The sequence below is a fragment of the Erinaceus europaeus genome, chromosome 11 (assembly GCF_950295315.1).
Source record: "Erinaceus europaeus chromosome 11, mEriEur2.1, whole genome shotgun sequence".
NCBI classification, from domain to species: Eukaryota; Metazoa; Chordata; class Mammalia; order Eulipotyphla; family Erinaceidae; genus Erinaceus; species Erinaceus europaeus.
The window spans coordinates 87,676,866-87,685,921 of record NC_080172.1 but is presented as its reverse complement, the minus strand read 5'-3'; positions in this window follow the sequence as shown (position 1 = coordinate 87,685,921).

Below are 9,056 nucleotides of genomic sequence, written 5' to 3'. Positions count from 1 at the left end.
TTTAACTTTTCTAGTTTTTTTTCCCCCACAAAAAGTAGTTAAGTCTGAAAAATTATGTCATTTTTATTTCTGCTGTCTGTTTCATCACTTGGAAATTTGTATGGATTATCTAGCTTTTCCAAAAAGAACAGTGAGGTCTGAATATAAATTAAGTCCTAGAACATTCACTTTCAAGTAAAGGATCACTAGGTTAATCTCTACATGAAACAGCCTAGTTACAAAATGGAAGATCTGCCATGTGGACTAAGGCTGGTAAAGTCAATATATTTTAGAGGATTTGTCATGTGTGGTCTGTCGTAATCTAATGACTTTGATTGTCTTCTATATTTAATTGAAACACAGCTTTATCTTGTATCTATATGTTTTCTGGCAAGCAAAGACCTAAAGAAAGTTATCTTTTTGGGCCACATATCTTGGCAAGAATCAGGAAGATTCAGACTATGCACACTATTTCATTCTGGCATCTATTTTGTTTCATGTAAAATTGTAAGATGGTATCAGAGTTGATATCTGGGCTGCTGCAGTTTAAACGTTATATTCACGGTTATGTATTTCCCAAATAATATTCACTTAATATCTGAATAATGCAGGCAGTATACATTTATCCTTTTACATAGCCTATTCTTAGGCATATAACTTTAAATATATATAAATATTATTGTAAAAATATTCAAAAAATAGGCTGCAGCTTGAAGAATAAATTATTTGAATTAAAGTTATATTTTTCTTAAGCCATGTTCACAGTTTTGATAATATGAAGAAACAATTATTGTATAATTTACAAGTTAGTAATCTAATGTTAATAAGTTAAAGACTATTTAATAATAACAAATAAATTATTTATAATGTAGTTGTAAACTAGTCTTGCCTTGAGTATGTATCTAGCTCAAAGTTCTAGGGTTTTTTTTGTCTATCATCATTGAATGCTTAGATCTATTACTGGCATCCCAAACAGAGAAAAATGTCTTAAAATTAAATAATATATATACATGTGTGTGTGTGTTTTAAACAATGAGTTAAAATAAATTCACAAAGAAAAATGATACGATTATTTAAAAGGTCATGGTTTTATAAAATACATTATATGATAAGTAGTTTCAATTAGTTAAATATTTTCCTTCCCATTCCTTCCATTATGTTTGCATAATTCTATGTTGTCCTGTGGCAATACAGAAATAGTTATGCAGAAATGCTTCTTCTGTCTTTTATTTTCTGTCTTTAAAGTTTCAACCAAGTATGATGTTAATTGAAACCTTTGTTTTTTTTCTATTTTAATATTTAAATACCATCTCTTAAATTAATATATAGTATTTTTCAAAAATAGCATTTATTATTTATTTTCCCATTTTTTTGTCAGAGAAAGATGGGGCAACAACTATTTGCTTAAATGGTGCTAGATCAAAAAGTTGTTATTTAATGGGATTCATAGCATATTCAATTCAAGTATAGAACTACTTAGTGTGATTTTGTAAATATATACTTATTGTAGTCCCAAAATGTACTAGAAACATTAGAATATGGGAATGTGAAATACCATAAAATTCATGAAAAAAATTACATTTTAACTGATTTAATAATGATCAACAACACCATAGGATAAGAAGGGTTGAATTCCACGCAATTCCCACCACCAAAGTTCCATATCCCTTCCCTTCCATTGGAAGCTGTCCTGTTCTTTATCCCTCTGGGAACATGGACCCAGGATCACTATGGGGTGCAGAAGGTGGAAGGTTTGGCTTCTATAAATGCTTCTTCACTGGACATGGGCATTGGCAACTGTGGTCTGCCTAAGGTTTGGGTTATGTGGTTCCTTCTTGGTTCCATCTTGACCTCTTCCATATACTTCCTCCACCACTGGCCTATAAATCCTGCCCTAACTCAATATTCCCAGGTTTAAAGAAACCTCCTTGCAGAATACGTGACAGGTATTGTCTTCAAGCTACCATCTTGGCTCTGCTTCCAAAAATTACAAATTTAAATAACATTTATAGGCATACTAAGTAATAGGGTTTGAATCTTATAAGTGTATTATTAAATCATTTGACTAAATGAACATAATGACAACCATGTTGTTTAAGAAGGACGACCACACCGTATTATTATTACATAAAGTAGCTGTTTGTCAGTAATAAGAGTAAAATTACAGGAGCCATTCTTCATTCAAACATTACTGATATACCTGAAGTGGGAAGTACGTAGGACAATATTCTACCACTTATTTTTTGAAGTGAAATACCTCAAGATATATTTCCTAGTTCCAAATCTTCTGAATAAAAATCCCATTATAGTGAGTGAATCTACCAAATGAGAAAACGTTCCTGTCTTTTTGTTGCTTATCAAGTGGTAGCTAAAAATCAGTGCCAATCATGTCTTCTTCTCTTGTTTCATTTCTTTTCCTCTGTGTGTCTCTCTGACCAAGTGTCAACTCAGAGTTTTGTGTCAATCTCTAGTACCTATAACCTAGGATCTAATAAAATTACAGAAATCACTAATCTATCTCTATTTTCTCCTGTCTTTGATATACATAACATAGAAGACAACTTTATAGCCCTGTAATTGGTTGAATGATGCCCTTCTCTCAAATTCATTACTGAAGTGCTAAACACTGTGCTACTTCAAGAAGAAAAATAGGGTATATTTCAATATATATATATATATATATATATATATATATATATATATATATATATATATATATATATATATGACTTCCACCCTTTCTATTTACCTCTCTCTCACTCTCCTTCTTGAGTAGGTACTTATTTAAGATCTCACCATTCCCAGGGCAAGATTTTTTTTTCCATTTAAAGTGAGGGACCACAAGTTGCACAATATAAGAGATCCCCTTCTCCCATGGCCCCACCACATGGAAGAAACATGGTGAGATATCACTCTATTCTCTCCAAGACTATTTATAAGTAATTTCTCGATTGTATGATTTTGGATGTGCTTTGTCATTAAACACTCCCCATTGCAAATTGGTGTGACTCTAAAATTAAGGTCCAAAGAAACATGAAAGATGGCATTATCTGGTACATTTGGTATATGTACAGTTCTTGAGTTGTGCAGCATTATAATATTTAGCAGAATTATTCATTAATGGTTGAAATTTCTATCTAGGTAATGACATCAAAGTTATGCTGAGAAGTTTACTATAGTATGGCTATCTATTTCTTATGTGGATTAGTAAGCACCATGAAAACAAAGGGCCTGCATTCTTACCAAATAGAAGCCTATACTTACAGAAAGAGAAAGAAATCTCTCTTATACCAAACACATTTTATTTTGATTAAAATATTGCTGCAGTAAAGCATGGTACACACAGTTGTGTTTCCATTGAAAATAATATCAAGAAATTGAAACTTTGTCATTCTTAAAGCCAAGATATATATTTACCTATCACATTCAAAAAAATGCTTGCTAACACATTTACTAATTGTTTCAACAATTCTTTCTTTGCCATTTCACTTTTCTCCAAACCCATCATTCTTTATACATAATATAACATTGTTGTCACAATGTTGAAATTTTGGCATCACAGCAGATGGCATCAGCTTAGGGTGTCACCAGCTTCTAATATTTAATTCAGTGAAAAGTCAAGGAGTAAGGATGCAGTAAATGAATTTTTATCTTTTTCTTAAAAAAAGATAAATATAATTCACTTCAACTTTTATAAAGAATTGGAAAGCCAAACATTTTTAATTATAAAATGTGCATGTTTGTATATGAAATTTTTATGAACAAAACAAATAAAAAAATTGATAATTATTATTATATATTACCACTTTAAATGATTTATTAATTTGGTAAAAAATGTTTCAGAAATAAGATATGCTTTAAAATTTCTACTGTGAGATTAGTCAGTATATATCAATAAGTAATAAGTACTGATAGGAATTATTAAAGGTCATGAGTCATTATGTAAAGGGTTCATTTAATAAATTCTATTAATAAAATATTAAACTTTAAATGTTGTTTTAAAAATAAATACATTACATCGATACCAAAAATTGAGAAAAATTATTCAAGTTACTCACTAAAAAGAAAAAAGAAAAAAGTGATTAACTCAAATATATGAATAAACTGTTCATAAGTAGAAGCCCTCTTGAGATAAATATGTCAAAACTACTAATTAAAATTGTAACATGATGAATATTACACAAGCAATAGTAATAAAGACACAATAAGTCAGTTTGTAGATTACTATCAGCATAATTTCACCTTTCTCTATTTTTTAATCTTTTGATACATTAACAATAGTAAAACAATCAAGAGAGATATGCAAGTATTATAACAAAGAACAGAAAACAATATAGATGATTTATTTATTAATTTTGATGTTCTCTTAAATAAATATTGAACAAAATATGGGGAAAATATTTGGATTAAAATTATCATGTTCTTTTGCTTTACTTTAGTCTCCTATTCTTTGCAAGTTTTATATTATGAAGGCATGATATATTTTCAGACAGGATACTGTAATAACTTACAAAAGATAAGAATATTAGGAAATTTTCATGGATTTGGGATTATCAATATCCCCTATAGATTCCTTGATTTGCTAGGGCATCTCACAAGATTCATCAGGTGGTAGTAGAGATGGATGATATTTACTACAACTGTGGGGGGAGGGGGTTTACAAAGTTAAATCTCAGTTGGAATTAGAGTTCTTTTTTTTTTTTAGTATGTAACATATTTTTATTTTTAAATATTTTATTTATAAAATGGAAACATCGACAAAACCATAGGATAAGAGGGTACAACTCCACACAATTCCCACCATCAGAACTCCATATCCCTTCCCATCCCCTTCTAGCTTTCCTATTCTTTATCTCCCTGGGAGTATGGACCCAGGGTCATTCTTTTCCTTTTCCTTTAAGACTCCTTTCAATAATTCTTGCAAGATATGGTTAATGCTTTTTTTTATTTTCATTAAGTTGTAGTATGTTTGAAAAGCTTTTATCTCTCCTTCATACTTGAAGGATAATTTGGCAGGATAGGGGATTTTTGGCAGGTAGATCTTATCTCTTAATATTGTGAAGACGTCATTCTGTTCCTTTCTTGCTTCTCAAGTTTCTATTGAGAAATCTGGTGAGAGCCTGATATTTCTGTCTCTGTATGTAAGCTTCTTCCTTCCCCTTGCAGCCTGCATTTCTTCCATGTCTTTAAGTTGAGAAAATATTAGTATGATATTCATTGGTGTTGTCCATTTGGGGTCCAGTAGTTTTATACTTTCATTCAGTTCCTCTGTATCTATATTTTGACCATTGCCCAGATGTGGATACCTTCTGCAATAATTATTTTGAATAAGCTCTCTGCTCTTCTCTCCTTCTTTTCCTCTGCTATACCAATAACTTTCTCATTTTCTTTTCTTTTTCTTCTGATAGGGTCTTCTGTTTCATAGGGAATTGCTTCATTTTTATAAACATTTCTTTTGGTGATCTCTTAGTGAGTTCCTTAGCTCTTTGGTGAAGAGATCCGTGGCTTCCTTAATATGTTTATATGACATTGTTGTCTTATATTGTTTTCATAGTTAACTTGGACATATTTTCCAAGTGATCTTGAACCTGAAGCTTTAAATCATTCTGTTTTTGTTGGGTGTTATTTCTGCTGTTTCACCAGCAGGTAGTGCTGTAGCCTTATTGTTTGCATGTGGTGGTAAATCAGGGTCCCGGAGAGTCTCCTGTATATTCTGACGAGTGGGCAATTCAACAGGTCAGTTATTTCATAATTAGATTTCTAATCATGAAATTAGAAAACTAATTATTTCATAATTTCATAATTAGTTTTCTGAATTGCAACTTGGACATATCTAAGTGATCTTCAACTTGAAACTTTAAATCATTCTCTATGCTTTTGTTGGGTGTTATTTCTGCTGCTTCAACAGCAGGGAGTGCTGTAGCCTTATCCTTTGTATGTGGTGGTAAAGCAGGGACTGTGAGATTCTCCCTTATATTCTGATTAGTGGGCAACTCAACAGGTTTTCCACATGTTTCCTTTGGCTTCCCAGTTCCCAATTCCATCCCCAATCAGGGATGAGTAGCATGGGTGTTATCAGAGTAGTGATACAGGATGTTCTAACCTTTATCAGTAGCCCCACTTCAATGTCTTGCCTTCTCTTACTCCTACAGCCCTTGTTCACTGCTGAGTTTGCACTTCACAATGGTAGCTTCCCCCAAGTATAGCACTCTCTAGATTCTAATAAGCTTTGTCCCAGGTAGTTCTCATAGTATTAACTATGTTCTCATAGTATGAACATCTCATAGTATGAACTACTATGAGATGAATTCCATGCTAGTGTTTAAATTTTTATTTATTGAATAGAGACAAATTTAAAGAGAATGGGTAGAAAGGGTGAGAGAAAGAGGGGTACCACAGCACTGTTGCACTGCTCTCAAAGCTTTTCCTTTACAGGTAGGTATCAAGTGCTTGGCCCTAGGTCCTTGCACATGATGACATGTTCATTGAACTGATTGATGCTCTATACTAGTTTTTAAGAATATAAAATCAGCAGAAACAAGCCAATGGGACTACATCAAATTGAAAAGCTTCTGCACATCCAAAGAAACTATTAAACAAACAAAGAGACCCCTCACATAATGGGAGAAGATCTTCATATGCCATACATCAAACAAGAAACTAATCACCAAAATATATAAAGAGCTCAGCAGACTTAGAACCAAAAAAGCAAATGACCCCATCCAAAAATGGGCAGAGGATATGAACAAAACATTCACTTCAGATGAGATCAAAAAGGCTAACAAACATATGAAAAACTGCTCTAGGTCACTGATTGTCAGAGAAATGCAAATTAAGACAACACAAAGATACCACCTCACTCCTCTAAAATGGCATACATCAAAATGGACAGCAGCAACAAATGCTGGAGAGGTTGTTTGGACAGAGGAACCCTTTTACATTGCTGGTGGGAATGTAAATTGGTACAGCCTCTGTGGAGAGCAGTCTGGAAAACTCTCACAAGGCTAGACATGGACCTTCCATATGATCCAGTAATTCCTCTCCTGGGGTTATACCCCAAGGACTCCATAACATCCAACAAAAAAGAGGTGTGTACTCCTATTTTCATAGCAGCACAATTCATAATAGCTAAAACCTGGAAGCAACCCAGGTGCCCAACACCAGATGAGTGGCTGAGAAAGCTATGGTATATATACACAATGGAATACTATGCAGCTATCAAGAAAATGAACCCACCTTCTCTGACCCATCTTGGACAGAGCTAGAAGGAATTATGTTAAGTGAGCTAAGTCAGAAAGATAAAGATGAGTATGGGATGATCCCACTCATCAACAGAAGTTGAGTAAGAAGATCTGAAAGGGAAACTAAAAGCAGGACCTGATCAAATTGTAAGTAGGGCACCAAAGTAAAAACCCAGTGGTGAGGGGTAGAAATGCAGCTTCCTGGGCCAGTGGGGGGTGGGAGTGGGTGGGAGGGATGGGTCACAGTCTTTCGGTGGTGGGAATGGTGTTTATGTACACTCCTAGCAAAATGTAGACATATAAGTCACTAGTTAATTAATATGAGAGGGGGAAAATCAATTGTATGTCTCAAAGTTTTTTAAAACACAAACTGAATCTTTTTAATATATAGGCTGTGTAATTGATATGCAGACTCTCTCAAAAGCCTAGACCAAGTAGATCAGAAGCAACCAGTAGCACAGCTATATACACGATACTGGGTACTGTACAGCAAACCCTAACAAAATGACTTTTCAAAGTTAACCCAATTACCAAATAATGTGATGATAATATTAACTATCGATTGTCTTTTTGAACCCTAAGACAGCAGGAACCTCACTTCTCCACTATAGAGCCTCTACTTTCCCCAGTCCTGGAATCCTTGGATAGGGCCCACTTTCCCGTATGCCTCTCCCAATCCATATCAAATAATATTGCATCTACCGATCACAACCTAATCAATGCAGCGATTGTCAGCGCCACATGCTTCACTTCAGACTGTGTCCAGAGACTTCACTTGTGGAATGACAACCCTTCAGCTTCATTACTCGGGTTAGACCTTTCCTTTCATAGTATACTCTAATTCCATCTCAGGTGGCTCACTTTCCAACAAAGTCCCAAAACCTAGATATACACCAGTTTCTGTGAGAGACAGCATATGTTCACACGTATCCATACATAAACTACTGCAAAATATATACCTGAAAGCAGAAGTACACCAGAGTTTGCAGTGAATATCCCCCTAACACTTCCTCTCCACTATTCCAACCTTTGGGTCCATGATTGCTCAACAATTTGTTTGGCTTTGTATGTTAACTCTCTTTTCAGTCGCCAGGTGCCAGATGTCGTCAGGATGCAGGCCAGGGTTCCCTGGACTGAAGACTCCACCAATGTGTCCTGGAACTCCACTCCCCCAGAGACCCACCCTACTAGGGAAAGAGAGAGGCAGACTGGGAGTATGGACCAACCAGTTAATTCACGTGTTCAGCGGGAAGCAATTACAGAAGCCAGACCTCCCACCTTCTGCAACCCACAATGACCCTGGGTCCATGCTCCCAGAGGGATAGAGAGTGGGAAAGCTATCAGGGGAGGGGGTGGGATATGGAGATTGGGTGGTGGCAATTGTGTGGAGTTGTACCCTTCCTACCCTATGGTTTTGTTAATTTTTCCTTTCTTAAATAAAAAATCAAAAGATAAATAAAAATTTAAAAAAAGAATATAAAATCAGTAAAATATTGCTGTTAATACATTTATGTCCCCAAGATTATTTTATTTTTGGAGTAGTAAAAATGGCCATAGTGTTCAGGGACAGGCAGTTCCTGGAGGGTACTAGGAAATGTGAGTAGTGATAAGTATGGTTTGGAAAGGTAGAAGTGGGCTTTGGGTGTTATATGATAGACCGGTGAGTGTGGTCTCTCTTTCTCTCTCTCTCTCTCTCTGTCTCTCTCTCTCTCTTTCTCTACCTTGTCACCGCACAAGAGCTCTGGGATATATATATATATATATATATATATATATCTTTTGCTCTCCTGGTTGGCTCCCCAAAATATATTGGGGTAAGATAGACCAGTGCTTGCT